This window comes from Strix aluco, chromosome 9, assembly GCF_031877795.1.
Source record: "Strix aluco isolate bStrAlu1 chromosome 9, bStrAlu1.hap1, whole genome shotgun sequence".
NCBI classification, from domain to species: domain Eukaryota; kingdom Metazoa; phylum Chordata; class Aves; order Strigiformes; family Strigidae; genus Strix; species Strix aluco.
In genome coordinates this window covers 25,444,154-25,465,387 of record NC_133939.1, presented here as the reverse complement: position 1 = coordinate 25,465,387, position 21,234 = coordinate 25,444,154, and the positions used below count along the sequence as shown (strand labels likewise).

General features: G+C 40.2%; 1 protein-coding gene across 1 annotated transcript in view; it reads left to right on the top strand.

Moving 5' to 3' along the window:
- FNDC3B (fibronectin type III domain containing 3B) overlaps positions 1–21,234 on the top strand; it is a 209,527-nt gene that overhangs the window by 78,235 nt on the left and 110,058 nt on the right. The gene's annotated exons all lie outside the window — the stretch shown is intronic.

The window sequence follows — 21,234 nt, the reverse complement described above, 5'->3', positions numbered from 1 at the left end:
CAGGATGGAGGCAACCTGCAACCCTTTTTTAAAACTGCACCTGCCACGTTTTCAGCCCTTCCGTTTTGCCCGTTGCAGGCAGCTTTATCGTAGAGATGACTCCTATGTCTAACAGCTTCCACAGCTCCTGTGATGTGCCTCTCTTCTTGTATCATGCTTTGCCAGTTTGCTTTGGAAATGTTCCTGCTGCTGCATGTGCAAGATGATTGCAAATCATTCTCTCCCATGTCTCAGTAAAAACCAGGAAACTAACAGAAGTGTTTTATAAGAACATGAATATTTTTCACATGCATCAAATATTCTTGCTGAGCAAAATAACTATCGTTTATGTGGCTCTCCTAGCTGGAATTAGGGATGCACATAGATAGCACTGAATAGTGCTAACCCAGTGTAGGCAATTGTTGGTAACTTCATACATGTTTACGATGCATCATTAAAAGAAATAGTGTTACCTTGTAGAACAGCACTCTCATGGAGCTTTTGCTTAACACAAAAGAAATTATCATCTTGTGCTAGCCAAAGACACAGACTGGGATAATCTTGAAGAGAAACTGCTGATCAAAGGCAATTTCCAAATTTGTTTCTGAGCTGTGCTTGTATCCTGACACTTGAGAACAGGGTTGGTTCGTCGGTGTGGCTGGAAGTCTGAATGCCTCGTTTATTTAGTAACCACTGACCTATTTAACATTCGTAATACTTAAATGAAGCATATGCATGCCTCTTCTGGCTTAACCTGTGTGTGCCTGTGGTACCTTATACCGCTGTGACTGTAACATTTTATTTTGAGTAGAAGATGCCTCCATCCATCCAGCACACATTTTCTAAGTTTGGAGTTTGTTTTTTTGGTGGGTTTGTTGTTTTTTTTTTTTTTTTTTTTGAAGCCTGGAATCACCTAGAGCACCTCTTCTTCTAGAATTATAGTTCTCACAGTGTTATCATGGAAGTAAATTTTGAGAAAATTAAGTTGAGGGTAATTAATACATTATTCCTCTGGGATGAACTTGCATTGCTTGTGTTGGAAACACTCCCAAGCATTACAAAACTTGGATATAGAAAAATACATCTTTACATACAGCAGTAATTGAACAAATGTTATTTAGATCCATCTCAAGGTGCTTCATTTTACAGATACTTGGTAATGCCAAACTCTTAAGCCTTTGGATCTTCATAGCCCAGTCTCTACTCCATCTCATGAAATCTTGTTTTTCTTCTAATACAGATTGGTTGTTTGGTTGATGCAGTTGTTGAGGACCTCCATAAACAGCAAAGTATTTCTGAGGAAGGAGAAATATTTGTGTGAAGCTGACAGAGAAAATTCCCTTCTTTTAGTGGTTGCAGAAATGAATTAATGAAGCCATTACAGGTTAACTAGTAAATGTTAGCAAAGGCCCACTCCTCCCCAATCTTGTAGACTAGTTTCCCTACCAGCTGCCTGGAGCATGAGCGTTACCAGTGATGCTCAGGCAGAAAAGGATGGACATGGCCGAAGTGCCTGCCTGAACGGGCAGGGCACTGTGGGGAAGGCTTTCAGCCCGTACAGGCAGCATATCCTGCTTCTGTTGTACTACTGCTGCCTGCAAACTGTTTCTGATTATCATCTGTTGTTTAAGAGCTTTTTCATAATTTGGCCCCTATTCATTATTGAAAATAAAGACATCTGGTCTATTTTCAAATTAGTATATAGTAAAATATGGCCTGTAAGATTAGTTGCAATAATTTTATAATAGTAATTCCTTCAACATCAATGGAGTTGTGCCTGATTTACTCCAGCATGGTCAGTCCCTAGATGGTAGAGCATGGTTCCCTAAAGCCCTGAAATGATCTGATTATAATTATTTTAATGCTGATCATGAGTAGCAGTGGTACAAAGTATCCAGCTATACTGTTGAGAGCTTAAAAAGATCTTTCTTAACAGGCTTTCTTAACAGCAGTCTTAAAATTTAATAAAGTAAACACAATTTCAGTGTTCAAAGATGAATGCAGGTAATTTTTATCCAACGTACTTCATTAAAGAATTGTGCGCTGTTTGATCATATAAACAGTGACCTGTCAGGTTTAGGAGCTCTTGTTAATGACCTTGAGGATTTAAAGGCAACACTTTCAAGAGAAAAGCTGCCTACATCAGAGGAAAACTAATAGGTAGCTGCATTAAGCTTCCAAAAATGGAATGTCTCAAATTCTTACAAGACTTTGCTTGGTACTCTCATGCATTTCTATGTTTTTTCGTATAAATAATCCACACAGTATTAGTAAGTGTTGAAACAAATTGTGGCAGAAGACATTTCCAGGTGTTTTCTACCTGATATTCTTTGCATTCTTTTCATGCTTGGTGGATTCATGAGAAACAGGCTGCCATGAAGTGGAGTAATTAGCAGACCATAACTCACTTAACAGACACTAGTAGAAACCTTGTATTATGTAAACTTTCTTGATTATTATGATACATTTTGTACTGTTTGGATGTCTTTGTTTTTTAACTTTTGTGTTTTCAAGAAGCCTGTATAGATAGCACTTCCAAGGCTTACGTTCAGCATTAAAACGAAATTATTTTTACTGCAAAGTCAAATCATAAGAGTAATTTAGGTTAGATGGATCTCCAAAGGCCATCCAATCCAGCCAGCTGCATAAAGCCAGTCAAATAGAGCAGGTTGCTCAGGGACTTCTCCAGCTGATTCTTGAACACCTCCAAGGATGGAGATTCCTCAACCTCTTTGGGTAAGCTTTTCTAGCATTTGATCATACGCATGGTGTGTTTTAAGAAAAAGAAAAGAGGAAAAAAAAAAGAAAGGGGGGGGAAAAAATGTTTCCCTATTAAATCTGCCTGCAATTTCCCATGTTCCAATTTGTGTCTGTTGCCTTCTATCGTATTGCTGTGCACATCTGAAAAGAGTCTGGCTCCATATCTGAAAAGAGTCTGGCTCCGTCTACTCCGTATCCTCAGTATTCTCTGTAGTAATGGTTTTTCCTTTAGTTACAAAAGCTATTTTATACATCTGGACAAAGGCAGTTTGTAGTTAAACTCTGGTCTGTATTTCCTTGAAGACCTTTCTGAAGGTATACATCACAAATTCCCAGCTTGATGTTTTGAAGGAGGGGGTGGGAGTGTGGGTGGTTTTCCATTCCAGTTACAGCTGATCTACTTCTGTCCATAAATATGCAAAAATTCCATTCAATAATATTTTCAAATGCTTTCCACCTAGCAGCGCTGTGCGTTTTGTGTTCTCAAAGCTCTTAATTTGGCAAGTCAAATTCAGACATCTACCCAGAATTGTCTGCAAAGCCTGCAGATTAAATGAAGGTGCAGGAGCTCTTGCTGCATGCTGCTGAGGCACCTTCCCAGGGGATCGCCGAGTCACTTTGACAAGCAAGTTGCATTTGGTAGGTCATGGCTTCTCTGGGTCCTTCTGCCCTGCGGAGACTGGTACTCTTTGCAACAACATTTGGAAGGTGAATTGGAAGAAAGTTTCCAAAGCTTCACAAAACATCACATGCTTTTCAAGAGAACATAATGTTCTTTTAATCAAACTCAGCTGATTTGTGGTTTACATCTCAAAGATGTAGACCTAGAGGTGGACTTCAGCCCTGTGTGCCACTTGACTCCTTGGGGCTTGTTCACATCTTCTTCAGGAGTAAGTTTGGGTGCATAAAACCTGGCTTGTTGACACAGCTTTGCTTTGAGGTCTAGGTTACTGGTAGAAAACTTCATGTAAAAACCATGGCCTTGTGCTCTGCTCTTCAGAGGTGATCTGGTTTTGCATGTTGGCATGTGTGAAGTGTGTGTGACTTCATGTATGCAGCTTGACAGCACTGGAATGATAAAACCAAACTTGGATGAGTGCTTCAGCTCCTATGAGCGAAGGGAGCGCTTGGACTTCCTGATATAATGCTATATTTCTGTCACTTTGGGTTTTTAAGCTACACACAGTATGTGTAACTCCATACTTGCAGGATACTGTGTGTGCTCTTGTGAGTCGCTGAGGATTCTGAAGTCTAGAGAATTACATGTGTTAAGCATCTTGCTGGATCAGACTAATTTTATGTATTTATGTAAGTAGATTGACAGGTTCAGTTATCATGCTAAAAATAATGAGGCTTCCTCAATTTATTCATCAGGAAACTCGATATTCTTTTTCAAAAGAAGGGCAGTGATTCTGTTTAAAAAAACAAGTGTGATGGCGTGTTATTACTTGTGGGTATGTCTTTGTGAGTCTGAGCTGTGGAGCCTGCAACAGCTTTCTTTAGATGGCTTACCTTCTAGTGCCTGAGTAAAGGATGTATATGCTGTCTTGGGTTCTGTATTGGAATTCCCCCAAATAAATTTCATGTAGTAATTTCAAACAATTTATAGTATCTTTCCTGCTTTGAATGTTGTTTTCCTGTTGTTCATTGTTAAACAGCTCCTGCCTTGAAACCTGGAGCCTATTTCATCTCAGTGACAGATGGTCACCTATATAGGCCTGGACCACACATCATTTGGTGGCAGTACTCCTATGGTGAAGGACATGGTTTCTTCCTCTATCGTCTCTCTTCTTTCGGGGAATATTATATATTTTGAGTTAGAGTGTTTTTTGAAGGCTGTTGTTTTGGAGATGGGGAGGAATATAACTGATCTTAGCATGTCCTTTTTAGCCAGCCATGTGGTTTCTAGTCTCATGGTGTATTTTCAATGATGAGGAACAAGTGGTGTTGAATTCTATACTAGAAATAAGGCTTTGGGCCTAATGACTTGACATCTCTAGAGCCAAAAACAATCACTCGGTGCTGCCAGACTTCTCTTCTTTCATGTGCAAAGCTTCTTTCTTAGTTATGAAGTGCAGTAGCGCCTAGGTGCAGAAGACGGGTAATTTAGGTGTTTGCATTCGCCCTAGAGTAAATTTTTAGTGTTCACTGTTCAGGTGTGTTAATCTAGGCTCAATGCCTAGCATAATTTAACATTTGGAGAAGAGGTGAGTAAAATGGGATGGAAAAAGATTGCAGGAAGAGAGGAACTAGGTAACCTTGCCTGGGAGGCAGGCTATTCATGTAGAATAATTTGGATTTTTTTTTCCCCACCTTTCCCCTATTTCTATGTAGTAGTCTGATGATAAAGGGCTTTTCCCAGAGTTATTTTCTGTTTGAGTTTAATGTCAGTATGGAGATTAAAGATCGTTTGTTTTCCATTGGCTTAGTAAGTCTAAATCTAGCCTTTGAAGTCAGGTCATTTAAGATTCTTTAGATGAAAAATCAACTCTTTATTTGGTAATCTACCCAACACCCTCAGATTTCAAGCTTAAATAAAATGCTGCCTCTGCTACAAATGATGTCAGTATTGCCTGAGGTTTGTTTAAGCAGAAAGCTGCAGTCAGCTTGAACAAAACTTGGCAAAAGTGGGATGTTTTATTCGTGTGGATGGTTTGAATAATGTCCCAGAGTTTCCGTGGTATAATTTTGTTGCACTTTATGTTTAAGGAGACCCCCATCCCCCTCATTTAGAGAGAGCCCTTTGGTTGGACTTCATTTTCAGACTTATGGTGAGTGGTGTATTATTGCAGTGTAAATATAGACTTTTTCCATGTGTATAAGCTCTCCTAACATTTATGAAACTCTGCTGAGGGGTGGAGGGCTGTACCTGAGAGACGCAGCACTGCCAGTGAGCAGCCTTGGAAATTGGGAGTCAAATGAAAAAACATCCCATGAGTTTTAGGGTTCCCATTCGCCCTTTTCCTGTTGCTTCATCCCACTTGCAGAGAAGCCATATCTCACTCAGCCCAGGCAAGGTGGCAGTGGGGGAAACGTTAACCATTTCAGAGCTTGAGGGATTTGTACTTTTGACAGCTCAATTCTCCAAAGACTCTGTGCGCTGAATGTACTCCAGCTGAAGACTGTGAAAGGCGAGTGGACTTTGCTGTTCATGGTTGATGGAAGCCAACAGTGGGCTATGACCTGGAAGCAGAAGCAGCTGCCCAGATAAAATGGAGGAGGAAACCCAGAGATTCATATACTCGGAGATTTCAAAGGATAATTTTGATTGATTAATCTGATACCACGTGATGCTGGCCATAGGACCAAATGTAGTTGTGTCAAGCCTGGTGGTTGTTCTTGAGCTGGGGTATATCACAGTAGAAAACCTCTCATGGTTTTAATCTTCTCCCCTCCTCAAATCCCAACAGCATGCACACCACAAAACCATAACACCCACCTCCAGCCCAGCTATTAAATGCACTGGGGAAGAGCATCAGGCTTGGGACAGAAGGTGGGAGTAAGGTGAGGCAAGGACTATGCCCATTCAACTTTGAAGCAGAGCCTAGTGTGTTCAAATAGTGCTTTTCTCATGTAATTTTGTAGTTTTGGTTTTCTTTCCCTTACTGAATCTGCCACTGTATGAGACGATTTGAAGTAAGATGTTTGATTAAGTATGTAGAAGTTGCAGGTCTCTCTGTTAGCGTTGTGTTAATAAATTCCACAAGTGCAAAATAGCAATAGTTAAGATGGAGCATATGTCAGGCAGAGAAAGCTAATTACTTCCATTGATTGCTTGGAGGCCTGGTGCCGTATGTCAAAGTCTCTTTGTATTAGAGAGACTTCTCAGCTCCCTGCGGCAGGAGCTGACGTTATAACCACAGATGGGGATGAAGCCCTGGTTCGTTCCCGCAGGGATGCAGCGAGGTGGAGGCAAGGGAAGGGAGTTCAGTCCTCGTGCCTTTGCCCTGCCGGTATGGGCGCTCCGGACCCCCTGCTGACGGGAGGCTGGCAGGGGTGTGCGAATGCCTCTGAGCTCAATCGTGAAGCAGATGTGATTGGGAGAGGCAGGAGCCCTGCGTACATTTGCAGGTCTAGGGAAGGCTCCCACCACAGGCTGGTGATACTGTATAGAAGCTGCAGCTTGTGGTTGCTTTGGCCAAGGGTGAGATTTTAGTTTTTAATATCCACTACTAACTTGCAGTAACACTAGTACTTTCCAGTCTGTTTGTCACTTGGTAATTTTTATTTGTTGCTTTAGAAACAGTCAAAAAGCCATAGCGTTAGGAACCAGATAAGTATTCACAGACAGATTTGTAATATTGTCCAAAAGTTTATGCTACTAAAGATACACTTAAATATAATTCCATGGTATTTCCTCCCTGTTTTTCAGCTTTTGAATATTTTTTTGGATCCAAACCTAACGCTGAGTGGAGGGAGACGGTTGGGTTTTTCTTTTTTGGTAAAGCCTATTGAATTGTAAGCACAGCACAAAGAGGTGTTTGTTCTGGAGCCCTAACCTGATGGGTTGTGAGAGCCCTCGACAAGGGCCCGCAGTGCTCCTTGCCGCGGAGTCGCAGGAATGCGGGTGTTTGCAGAGGGGATGGCTGGGCTCACTGTCCAAACAGATCTCTGCTTGCCAACTGGGAACATATTGCAGTCTCTGTGAGGCACTCCATCACGGCTTGAATAGCTCCTCTTGTGCTCAGGCTTTCTGAATGCAAGAGAGAGAGAAATATTCCTTTCAGCCTTCTGCAATGTCAAAAAACCTTTAGTGACCATATGAGAGCATTGCCTTAATGCAGGGGTTCAGAAGGGGAAGGAAGTTGAAAAGAAGAGAAGGGATTTTTACCATTTGTTGCTATATTTTTAGATTTAAACTTTTTTCACAGTGAAATGTTGCTGTATCTACTTGGAAAAAAAAATATTGTAAATGTACATTTTGAACATACCATTCAGTTTATTTTGAAAAAATGTTTGCTGTCACTAACAAGTTTATTGTAACTCTTTTCTAAGAGACTAAAATAGTGTCTGTAAAATAATTCTCTTCATCTTCTAGGCCTTCAATTGTAGTTTGTAAACATACTTCTGTATTGGAAAATTACCATAGTAATGCCTGATTCTACAGCAGCATTTGCATTAACTGCTCCATTACCTGTGCAAGCTCAGCTGATGTTAGATGATTTTACACAAGCTTAACTCTATGCATCTGATACTCAGTTGTGTGGTATAGGTAACTTGGTATGATTTGGGTGAATCAATCTGAAAAGAGTAATATGTAGTACAGTAACTTGAGGCTCTTTGCAGCACAAGTAAAATATCAGCCTTGTTTTCTTCTCTACCCCAAGAAACATTCTCCCATTCCCTAACTATATTTATATCTAACTTAAAGGAATTATAATCCGTGTTTTATTGAAGTGCACTGCTCATCTATTTTTGTTTTCAGAATGCTTCACAAGCAATTTTGCAGTTCCAATGTTAGAGAGCTTTTTAAGTGGAAGGAAAAGCAGATGTGAAGAGTGCAAGTTGCTGGAAATAAAAAATGCATTTTAAAACCAAATGAAAAATGTTGAACTTGTTGAGTTCTGCTTAGGACTTTACAGTGTGCACACGCTATCTAAGAAATAACAAGGATGTGTTTGTTCCTCGACTTTTGTGTGCAGGAGAGGGAGGAAGGACTACACTGCTGTCACTGTTTCTATAGTGACAGCTCATTCTCGAGGCAGTATTGACATAAACTGTAGTCAATCATTTATAGTGAGAAAACTTAAAAGAAAAAATTAACCATGTCTGAGTGTTTATAAGCTCTTCACAGTATATTATAAATTGCATGTGGAAGTTAATTCACTCTTTGAGGTTTGTGTAGCTTACTATGCTATAAGGTGCTGATAAAATATCCTGATGTGGTGCACAGTTCTATAAAATACCTGTAAATAGCCCTGGTTAATGGATTCACTATAGTATATTGGGGTATAAAATATCCGTAAGAGCATGATATTAAGAAACTTCTGTTTATCTTAAAGTGGGGAAAAATTAAGTCACAGTAGCAATTTTTACCAGATGATCCCTTATCTTTTATGATATATGTCTTGATAATCAGAAGTCCAATTTTATAGCAGAGTAACCTATAAGGAAGTGCTTGGTTATGGCCACATCCTTCCAAAATGTCATTTGGACCTGGCCTTTGTAGAAAAATGGGCTAAGCTTGAAACCTGAGTGTGCAAGTTTATGAATTATCCCCATGTATCTTGTACCACCAGCTAATGCAGTCAGACTTGCGGACGCCGGCTGTGGCTTCTGCCTTGCCTAGCAGTAGGGCCAGTTATAAAGATGGTAATACCACATGCTGTGCAAAGCTGTGGATTTCTCCATTTGATGTTTCAGAACATAATATATATTTCTCGGAGGACTTTTAGCCAGGGGCAGTGTGGCCCAGACTAACCTCCGGAAGGCAACTGGTTCCTATCAGTTGGCCACACGTTTGCTGTAGTAGGTGCAAGAGGATCCTGGAAAGTGTCTTTAGCTTGTCCGGTCTTTTAAATTCCTGGTAGCTAGTGGAGAGCTGGCATGGGTGGTACCAAGTGTTGCTTGAAAGCCTACCTGTCATCACAGTTTTCCCGTGAAATATTCTGCCAACTTGTGTTACCTATAGGAAAACCTTTGGAAAACTTTCAACTTGCTTGAAAGTTGCTGCTTACTGATTTGGCATTGTGACATCCTTTGTTTTGGATGAATATTAGAAAAGTGAAAATTTTGCTCTGCATCCCATCGCTGTAAACATTCTTCTAAATGGATCATTGTAGGGCATTTTAAATCCTCCAGAACTTCACTTAGGTGTGGCTAGATTATTATCACAGAGGATAAATGAAAATCTTTTATGACCACAAATTTATGGGTTAAAATTTTGCTGTTCTTAATTTTTCAGAATTACTTATTTTATCTCACAAAAGCCAGCATAAGTGTCTACAAGTATACCTGTATACAGACATATAGAAATGAGAGAGAGAGAGAAAGGAGGTAAATCCTTAACAGATGTAGTGTGGAACAATATTTCTGTTATGCTGAGACAGCAAAGTTTTTAGAAAATATAATTTCCCTAGTAAAAACTATATTGATTTAATGTAAGTCAGATGCAGGGCAAAATGAAGAGTGACAAACCACATTTTTCAGAGAATTCTTTGTTAAGTTGTTTTCTTTTGCTGTGGCTCTGGATTGTTACATACTTACTGAATTTTAGGTATTGAGGGAGAGTGGTTCAGTTAAGTTAGAGAGCTGAGTGAGCATCACTACAATTTATTTATTTTCCTGATTCTTTCTCTTGCTGTTGATGTGACAGTACCTGATAGTTTCTCTTCTTTGTTGTGCTCTGCTATAAAAGGGGGTATTGCAGCTTACAAGAAAATGTACGACAGGGTTTAGAGGTTCTTTAATGCTCTTATGTGAAAGATGTAGTTTTTGATGCTAAGCTTTCTCCTGGCAAATAAATTAGGTGACTGTAATTCTGTTGTGCTAGCCTGTCCTGCTAGCTCATGTCTGGGGTTCAACATGAAATATTTAACATCGCATGTTCAGTTTATCTGGCTAAAAGTAATGGCAGGCAGTGTTGTTGCCTACAAATCAGAGGCTAACTTGCCTTCCCAGGCTGTGGTAACCTGGACATAAAATCTGGAGTCCAGGACTGATGCAGAGAGTATGCAACATAAACTTCAGTGGCTGCCTGTTTTTTCAGCAGAAGGGCAAGGAGGTGAGGAGCTCATGGTCAAAACTCGAATTCTTTTTTGAAAAAATTACAGCATTAGGTCTTCAGGGATGCTGCAAATAAGGACAAGAAGCTTATCGAAGAAAGACCTAGTCTGTAGCATGAATTATTTTTTTCAGAATGCATCATCTTTCTGGGACAGAAACTCATTTCTAGGTCTGAAATAAAAGCAACAGTCTTAGAAGTGAGAGAGAAGTTGAATAAAACTGCTTTGAGTTTAAACTCTCCGAGCAAATAAAGTAGCTAGTGCATGAGGCATGTTTCTCCAGAATACTTTTTTTGAACTTTCCAAAACAGTTGCTGAACATCATTGCAACCTTAACATTAGAAAGGCTTATAGTAAGCAATGCAGTCTTTAAACAGAAGGGTTAATGAGTTGTGTTTTCTGTAGACTTCCACGGAAAATAAGTGTTAATTTTTTTATATTCTCCTGTGATACTAATTTCTCTAGATTATTTGCTTTTTAGCCAGACCCTATGATGCATGCAAATTTCAGTAACTTCTCGATGGGTAACTGCATGAGCAAAAACGGTTGAGTCACGAGCCTGAGGCCCATGAGAATAGATCTGAAGCCAGAGTGATGCAGCGTTACAGAAGCAGGGCTTTCTTCAAGCGGTGGAGATTCTGAGTCACCAGGACAAAATGTTTTCTTTCTCCTTTTTTTTTAATCGTGTGCTGGGAGGGCTCATGCACAACTCCTATGACCCAGTGAGTTGTTTTGCTCATTGTTAGACAAATACTGTTGCATGTGCAGCAAAACTGACTCCAGGTATTCCTGTCCTTTCATTGCTGCTGCCGTTGTCAGCAGTGCTGCCTGATAGACAGGATCACTGAAATAAAAAAGATGCTGCTCACTGCTTGACCTCATAAGTGGTTTGGTTTGGAGCAGCTGAAGGGATGGGAGGGGGTTTGGATGTAGGAACACCTCGTGCTGTGGCTCTACCAAAGGCAGCATCAGCCTCCCATGGTGTGAGAGTCCTAGGGGCTGACCTGGAGGCCCGGTGATTGCAGCCTCTCCAGGACAGGGTGTTAGCGCAGTATAGACTGTATAGACCTGACAGTCAGATGCATTTTATTTGTTTTAGTTTGTTGTCCATTCACTAAGCTGGAGGAGCTTCCCAGAGATGGCTTGAGTGGAAGTGAGGAGAAAGAAAAGGAAGAATATGCCTGTGGATCTCTTCCCTCTTTTGATAGAGAAGCCCTTTGGTTGTGGGTGCAACACACAAGTTGCACAGTTGTATCTGCATGCAGTTTTTGGGGTGTAGAGATACCATTCAAAGTTAAGAGAGATTTTGAACAGAAATGATGGTTTCTACCTTTAGAGCATGAGTGTTTGATAGTTGTTGAGGTACTGAAATGCTAGGAAGAGTGATTTTCTTTCTTTGTTTTTTTTAATGCTCAAAAATAATTTAAATGAAACAAGGTGGGTGAGATTTGTGTTTTAAGCAGTTCCATTAAGGTAAGGCTACTGTGCTCCCTCTTTCTGTCTGGACACACACAGTCCTTGCCCTTGTTAGTACATGAACTCCTGCAGCCACAGGAACCAAAGTTAGGACTTGGAATTTTATCTTTTGAAAATTGCAACTTCCCCCTCCTCCCCTTGCTTTGTAAGGAGAAACGCTATAATACTGAATTTGGAATCTTCACTTTACGAACTGAGATGGTAGATCCCAACAGCAGAGTTGAAGTACCAAGAAATTAAAATAATTCAGTAGGTAGTTTTTCAATCTAAGGTTGCTGAGAGGAAATCAAGAACATTCCTTGAATAGTCTCAAAGTGGCTAAATCCCTTCTCCCCGCACCCCACTTGCTTTCTGCAAATTCCAGACTCTGCAGGTGGAGTTGTCATGGCGGGCTGGGAACCTCCTTAGCCTGGGAATAAATCCCCAGCGATGGGATTATTCCGATGCAACTGCACCCCTGAAGCCTCCTGAGCAGAGGCAGCTGTGCCAGCCCTCTCTCCTGCAAGGCAGGGCTCTTCTTTGCTGGGGTGGACATGCTAAAGACCTGGGAACCACTGAAAGGATAACTTTTTTGCTCATATGTTTTTAATATGAGCATTAAAAATGCTTTTTAATAACTTCTGTGTTATACCAAGCTGTATGTTGTTCCCCTAAAAACTCCTCGGCAATAAATACCTGAAGAGTGCGGGCCAGTTGAAATGCTTACTCCCTGGAGGATAGGGGGGTTTTAATCTCTATCAAACTGCACAGTTAATGTTTAGGATAGTAAATTAATTTCACAGTTGCTATAGCCAACAACCCTTTATTGCATTTGAAAATTCAGAATATTTTAGATGTGCTATGGAGAAACTGTTCTAGATCCATTCTTTTTAAATTAGAAGTGTTATTTTAATAATTAGAGGAATGTAGTTAATTATGCAATATTTTTTCTTATCAACAGTTAATTTATATAGGAAGGGTAGAGTCTAATTCTTCCCACTATGTCATACTATTTGATAGGATTGTTTATCTGGGGACACAGGAAAATAAGAATTTATGGTTTATTTTTTGAAGGATGTAATGCTGTCATTAGCTGAGAGGCATGTTTTAAAAACAGCTCAACTAATGTGCTCCTGGCAGTGGCTCAGCTTAGAAATATAAGAAATGAAGTGAAAACGAGGGGAGGATGACGGGTCTCTTCAAACATAACCTGGTGAGTTACAGCCTTCCTCCTCACCTTTAGTGTTTATAAACGAAAGGCTGTGAAAAAGCAAGATAGTGCTGTCTCTGGGAGAGCCACCATATAGCTGAGAGCTACAGAAAGAGTCTGCTGGAGTAGAAGAGGTGAGGAGGAACCAAAGTCAATACAAGCAGCTTTTTGTGACTCACTGGGTTCAGGTGGCTCTTCCGGGCTTTGTACTGGGATTTGAGCACCTTCTTTTTGGTTTGGTGTGACTGGAGGAGGTTCAGAGAACAGCAACAAAGAGAATTGGGTTTGTAAACATGAGCTATGATAAAAGCTTGAAAAATGGGGTTTGTTTTGGTCTATGGAAGGGCAGGCTCAAGGGAGATAGGGCAAAGCGAAGGGGGACAGGTGGGGGTTGGAAAGAAAATAATGAAAAGGTTGTGGAAAGAAAATAATAGAAGGTTCCTCTGCACACTATTGTGGGTGGAGAATGAACAAGCAGAAATTTTGAAAGAAAGTCGCTCAAGTTGGACACAATTCCAATGCAAAGGCAGGTAGGCAATGGAAGACACTAGCTGGGGACTTCATGGAGCTTTGGTCACTGAAGATGCTGAAGAAGACACATCTGTCAGGAGAGGCTCAGGTGGACCCTCTGGCTTTCTCTGGGGAAGGGAGAGCTGTGCTCCGGCAGCTCCCTGTTTCAGGAAGGTATTTTATTTGTCTGCTGTACTCACTGATCCAGAAGAATGATATTCTGGTTGAGGCTCCTCTACTTAAGATGCAGCTTCTTTATTTTTTTGATTCTTAATGAGCTGCTTCAGGATTACCGAACCACTGTGAAGGCGGGAGGAGATGGCTCTCCCTGTGGTGTGAGCAAAGCTCAGCTGGGAAACCCCTGGGCTCACTGAGAGCGTCTCTGAGCACTGCACTGATTGTCACACTTAAGATTTTAGCTTGCATTTTTTTTTCCAAGTTATTCTGGTGTAAGTGCAATACTGTAATGAAACTGCTAACAGAGGGACAGAAAATATTTAATATCTTGAAATTTGCTTATAATACTTAATTATATGTGTGTATATGTGTATAATTTATATAGGTATATGTGTATATATATCTGTAAATAAATATATACATATATATAAAAAAAACTGTGCTTCTTCTCCAGAGAGATGGCAGTTTACCACAGCCTCACGAAAGAGCCCAGCATGTACCTGAGTACCAAGGCTGTTGATTCTCCTTCTCTCCCCGCCCCCATGTGATAGAGTGCTTGTTTGTGGCAGGTGGATATAAATTGCTATGGTTTTGATGAGCACATTCAAATAGAGAATTTTAGATGATTCACTGAAGTCCAGGATCCAAACATGTCATGAACAAAACTCGTCAACCCTTGTGATGATGATTGGTGGCACTGTGTCAGCAAGAGGCGGGTGGTAGGATTGAAAGTTTGCTTTAGTTTTCGCTGGCTGGCTGATATTTCTCACTGTGGGTGGACAGGTAGAGAATAGCCATTGCCTAATTGCTGCCTCGTTTGGGGCAGGTGGAAGAGAACGTGCTGTGTAACTTTATTGTTGGCTAGGTTTTGGGTCTGTTGCTGATTGTACAATCCTTTTGCTGTTGCCATGGGAAAGCAGTAATTATATTATGAATAATTGGAGCATTTTCTTTTGCTGCTGCAGAAAACTGGTGTTGTATAATTATCGCTACCTAATGGAAGTTGTGCTCAAAGCTGATTGTTCAGCATTTGTATAAACCTGTTGCAGAGAACAAAACTTTTTGCAAGTGAATACCGTTTTATAAAATGCCGGAAAGTTAACACACGCACACACGCTCTCCGAAAAGCATTTGCATCACTAGAATGTGTGGAAGAGCTGTATCAAAATTGCAAAGGCAAAATAATGTCTGTAGTTGAACTTCCATTCTTATGATGCTCTTGTGGCTTGTTGTTTGTCTTTCTACAAATAAATAACTTCTATTGATATTAGGCAAACAGTGTCGTATTGTATGTAAATGATAATGCTGTTCATAACTGGTGCAAAAATAAAAGAACTTTCATTTCATGACATCTGTTTCTCCTAAAACTGAGTTCCAGTTAAAAATTAGTGCAATGGTTATATAGGTCTGGTGGGAAGCTCAGCTTGGAGGATGTTGATCCTTGTATTGCTGTTCAAAGCTTCAGCAGTGTAAAAACTTGATACATGAGATTTTTTTGATTCTAAAATGAAGCCCGATGCCGATAGATATTTCCCATCATTTGCATGGGTTGGCAATAGTTATTTGATGAGTTTCTCCCATTTCTGCATTCAGCTTTATGGTCTCCTTTTCTTTCTTGAGCCTCCTGCAAAGGACAGGCTGCAGTTTTCTGTGCAACATCTCTTCTGTCTTACCTTTCTTAGTGCTGTTCTCTCTGTTCAACCACGGACTTTCTGGCATATTTCTATCATAAAACAAAGGGTTATGCAAAGGGAAAAAAAAGTTCATAGATATGAGGAGGACTGACTTCTTTCAAAACAGAGTATTTTCTTATGCGATACCCTACTGTCCTTTAATAGCCTGAACATTTATTCAGGCTTAAGTATTGTCTTATGACCTAAACCCCATTCTGGGTTTGTGTCCAATTACGTTCCCACAAGCTTCCTGTGTGACCCTGCATTAGGCATTTCATTTCTTTGTCCCACAGTTTCACTTGTGAAGCAAGGAGAATAACAACCCCACTCCAGCCAGATGTTCTGGGGCTGGATTCGTGAGTCCTTGTAGGATAACGTGCTGCTGGTCATAGAAGTGCTTTCGTGCTTCTGCTTCAGATGTCAGGATGTCATCTCGGGCTAATATTCATCACGAAACAAATGTCTCTCCAGTTTCAGGTTATTGTGTTGTGGCTTGTGTACTAATGGATTAATTTCAGATGTTTTCAACATAGCTGGTTGTTCTCTTTGTTTCCAAAGTAGTCCTAATTTATTTAACAGTATTTGCCATTCAAGTCAACTGATTTTAGACAGATGTTTGTCTCCTGTGTTTTAGTCTAGACATCTATGATTTACAATCTGTAGCCCATCTGGTGAATTGCCATGGGAGTATGCTTATTTTCAATGCTTGAAGTATTGCAACATACTCTTTGCAAGTGTTTTTGCAGTAGCAGCTGATGAGCCAACCATCAGAAAAGGTTTATTTTAGCAGAAGAATCCCAACTTGTTTGTTCAGATTAGGGCAAGAAAATACTCTGTTTCTATTGAAAACAACAACAAGAAAATGTTCCATTCCAAAATGTTGCCAGTAAATTGAAACTCTAGAATAATAATGGGCCTAGTTTAAAAAAGAAACAAAACCCACCTGGGAATGTAGAACAGCAAGGGACCTGAAGAATCCATCTCCACTCTGTGTGGCTGAACAAGTATACTTGTCTAACCTTTTCTAAAGATTTCAGTGAGCTTTATATTGTCAGATTTTCTCGTGTAAGCTTAATTATCTCTGCTGCAGAATGTGGTTACTGGTGCTCTGTCCCTGGTGTAGGGTGGCACTATGCTGCGGGATCAGGTCCTTGTCCCCAGATGCTTCCTGCCCCCCTTCCAGCCTGACGACAGGAGGAGAAGCTGTAGATGCATAAGTGGATGATGTGCCAGGCTATTAAAGCAGCCTGTTGATCTTGTCTGGACTCTCCTTTGCTTCTTAAATTAGTGAAGTGTGATGAACCCCAAAAACAAGGTGCAGGATGGCATGTGAGGTCTTGCAGGTGAGGAGTGGGACAATTCAGGATAAGTATCTCAAAAGGCAACGCACTTAATGTTTAGAACATCAAACGTTGGATGTTTGAAAATTTATTAATTCATAGTTCTGTGGGGGATAAAAAGGAGCATTTAACCTAGCTTCCTCTTCAAATTCAGATGCAATGCTGCTGCTTGTAGTATTGTGATAGCTTCGGAGAGGGCTTGTTTGGTGCAACTGATATATTTTAGTTCATTTCCTGTTTTTAAGGGTTAGCGTATTATTTCTAGAATATGCCCCAAACCAGAATACAACATCTGGGAGACACACATTGCAGAATAGTACGCTGCTGAGTAGGAATCTCTTGGTTCTTACATTAAAGTGTAGTGCTGTTGTTTCACTCCAAATTGAATGTACTTGAGCCTCCTGCTGTGTATAGCAGGTCAAGTAGCAAACACAGGTAAAATAAACTGTTCAAGAGTCTTTAGTGTAAACAGCAAAGGTGCTGTCATGTAAATAAGTCAGAAAATGCTCCAGGAGCTGTCTGCTTGATGCATTTGGCACCGATTTCTGAATATTTTGATTTGATGTTTGGTTGAGTGAGTTTGTCTGCCCATGTTGAAAACATCAGTCAAACCCAGACTCTAGATTGGATATTATTGTAGGGCCTGTGGCTGAAAGGTCCAAGTACTGAGCATGTAAATCAAGTGTACATGATTTACAGTTTAATGTTAGTAATGATAATGCACTGAAACTCCCAGAGACCAATGTATTTTTTAATAAATTTAATTATTTTTACAATTTATTTTTAATTATATTTATGGCAAATTAAATTGATAATCTGAGGGAGTGGGTAAAGGACTGTTATTAACTGTAACCTCTCCTAACGTAGTCACAGGATTTAGAAAGGATATTGAAAAAACATAAAGCAGTCATAGAAGTTGCAAAGCAGTTTAAGCAGTGCATTTCACCTACGTCTGCAGTGCCTCAATATCCACTTTCAAACACTGTTGGCATGTATAGATTGAGATAACTGTTCAGTGGTTAAGCCATTCAGATGCAGGAGACTTCAAGCTGATTGTTTTTGTTTCATTTGCATATAAGTAGTCATTTGATGTGGGATTCCAATATCATTTGAAATCCATGGAGCCATTTCTGTTAAACTTGAGAGTATTGGAAATGTTTTTGTACTAGTCTTACAAGGTGAAGGAATTACTTCATACTGCTGAACTGTGATCTGAATAGAAAAGCAGCAGAGTTGAGGTGCCAGACAATGTGAATGGACATGTGGTAGGCATCCTTTTATTCACATCCTTACGTGTAGATGAGGTTGTCTTAAAAAAAATTGAGGTATGTACAGATGAGCAGTGTAAAGCGCTCTATATGCTGCCTTCTTCTGACATGACCTGGTGCCATGGGGATGTCCAAGTGCTGGATGCTTTCGTTAACGCTATGCCTTGATAAGCTGTATTGATAACACTATTTTTGCACCTTTCATGACCCCACCTATGGCAGGTTGAATGTAGCAGAGGTAGGATTTTTTCTGACATTTCAGAACTCTCCAAAGGTATTTTTTTAAAGCTGTCATTTTACCCCCCTCAAGCACTTAATATGGTAAAAGCTGCTCCTTCTTTTCTCTCTAATGTGGAGTTGCTTTAATCTACAAATTTATACTCACCTCAGGGCAAAGTATTAGGAGTCTGATCAGCAATGCATTTAAGACCCTGGGTCCTAGTAACTTAAGTAGACACCTGGGAGTTGAATCTTCCCCTGCCTTTTACCATATGTGAACGGAGTTAAGTTAGCATCCGAATTAACTCTTGTCTAGGAGAGATTGTACCTCAAAATTGTGGTGATATTTATATGTGAAAGCTCTTCACATCCTGTGTTAAAGGTTTTTATAAAGTGGTCTGACATACTTGTGTTAGCTTGTGCTAACAAGCAGTTTTAGGCTGAGGCTGAAAGGCTGGGAAAAACCTCGGCTGCAAAGGAAAGAAGATGAATGGAAGGTTCCAGGATTTTTTCTGGTTTTGTTTTCCTTGTCATCACATTGTTTGGTCCGTAAGCTGCTTTGAGAATAACCAAGTGGAGGGAGAAGACACGTGTGCCTGACAGCGACAGGGAGCCTGTTTCTCCTTATTTCATTGAGGAAATTGTTCCGGAACAGCTGCTCATCCATGTGAAAGGCAAACCCTTGGGTCCTGGCCAAGGTCAGCAAGTCCTGGGTCATTTGTGTTAGCAAAACAGGCCCATTTGCCCTTTAATTATCTTTCCTTTTCATTCGGTCACACCTCTTGCTCCATAGATGTACTTCCTGAGAAGCGCCCTGTGTAGTGGAAGATGTGATACCAGTTTTGTTGTGAATCAGAGGGAGGCATAATATTTTTTTCATGGATTGCTTATAACTGTTAAGCTTTATAAAGTAGAATGTATTTACCTGGCTGATATTAATTTTCTATTTAGCTAGTGCAGTAGCTTCTTGTTATTAAAATATACAGGGTTCTTAAATGTCAAAGTAAAAAGTGCCCAAATCACTAAATTTCATATTGTTTCTCTGCTAAAGCAGATGTTCCGGCGTGAAATGGTAAGTTGGTACGTGTTTGCTACAAACAAGGCTGAGAAATTCCTGAATTTCAGAGAGTTTTCAGTAACTGGTCTCAGAATGGGAACTTTATAATGAAGCCCTGTAGAATTTGCTCTTAGTAATAAGGTATGCAAAACGGTCAGTAGAAACATGGAGTAAAACATGCCCATGTGCTGGAGCTGGGTGTGAAAAATATTCTACGGTGGATATAGTTTAGTAATAAAGAGAAAAGCAATGCTCTATAAGCACTAAAGAAAATAGTGTTGTAAAATTACTTCTTTGCCCTATAATGCTATGTGGAAAGAAAGAACTAGGAAAGATGCATTGCTATAGCTGGAGGAACTGAAATGCCAGATTTTGGCTTCCATAATTTAAGGAAAAAACCACAATTAAACTGAAGTGATCTTTAATGCATGCATAAAAGGTCACTCAGGAACAAGAAAAAAGCATACTTATTCCAAAATTGGTTTTATGCAAGAATTTTGAAAGTGTCATGGATTGCAACTAAGGCTATAATTAGCCTTGTAAACCTTGGGACAGAAGTTTCTCCAGTAGATTGTGACGTGGTTCCTGAAGGAATGAAAATGGCCAGAAGAACTGACAGTCCCTCCATGACAGCAGCATCCTCTTGACAGGGGAAGAGGGAGACAGAGATGGAAGAGAGACTTGCTTTGATCTGCAGCTTCACACAACAAGCCATGATACAAGAATGAATAGAGTAATTGTTATCGTTTTTGTTAGACTGTGTGTGCAGGTGTGTTTTTTAAAAAGGCAATAGATTTGCAAAACCTTTTTGGTCATCTAAAATAGTTAAAATAGTTAGCTACACGCTGTTGGAGGAGTGACAGAGCAGCACAAGAGAGTGCATGTGGCTTGGAAGAGGAGGACAGGCTCTTACTGGGGTGTCAAGCTGTTAATTAGCTCTGCCACAATAAGAGACTTAATTATTAACATGTGTTAGAAACATGAAAACTTTGCGCTTTTGCAGCTAGGGCCAAGTGTGGTCTGTCACCTGCCTGGCTGATGGTCTTCAGTGCCTTCAGCCTGGTGGCTCCTCTGCTTTTCCTCTTATTTCAGAGGAGGGGGAATCATTTCCTTGCACCTGCATTTTGGATGGAGCCAGCCCCACATTTTGGGGCAGCCCTCCAGAAGCTGATGGAGGTGCTGTGTATTTACGGTGTTGGAGCTCGGGGTGGAATTTGGCCTCTTGCTTTGTCAGCAGAGGTGGCCAAAGCTGCTCTGGCTCGGTTTCATTGTGAACTCAGGAGACAGCTTCGGTTTTTTAACAGGTTTGAAAAGTATTAAAGTGAGCTTATTTCGGTGTACAGCATCCGTGTTAGAACGGACTGACTTTTTTCTCATTTAAATTAAACTTTGTATTGAACCAGGAGCTTCAATTAAAACTTGCAAAGCTCTTATTCCCTAGAGGATGCATTACTTATATCCATCCTGTGCATATAAGCAACTGAGGACCATCCTTCTCTAAATGGCTACTTTTTAACAGTTCAAAAATATTTGACATAAACAAAAATACTCAAAAAACCCCCAAACCCCCACCACCCAAAAGGTATGGTTTTGTTTTAGTGTTAATTGGGGAATGGTTTCACTGCAAGAACAGTCTTTAATTCTTGGGTCTCCTTGTGCTGTGGAGATGGGGCTCTGTATTTTGCTCACTACTGCTTGAAGTTGTTTTGATACCGTTGATGAGAGAGATTAAATAATGTATGCTAAAGTCATTTGGCTAGCCTTGAAATCAAAGCACTGGAAACAAAATCTAACTACAAATCACTAGGCTGTCATTCTTTTAAAACCTGTTATCCAAATGACTTTAACAGTTTGTGGGTCAT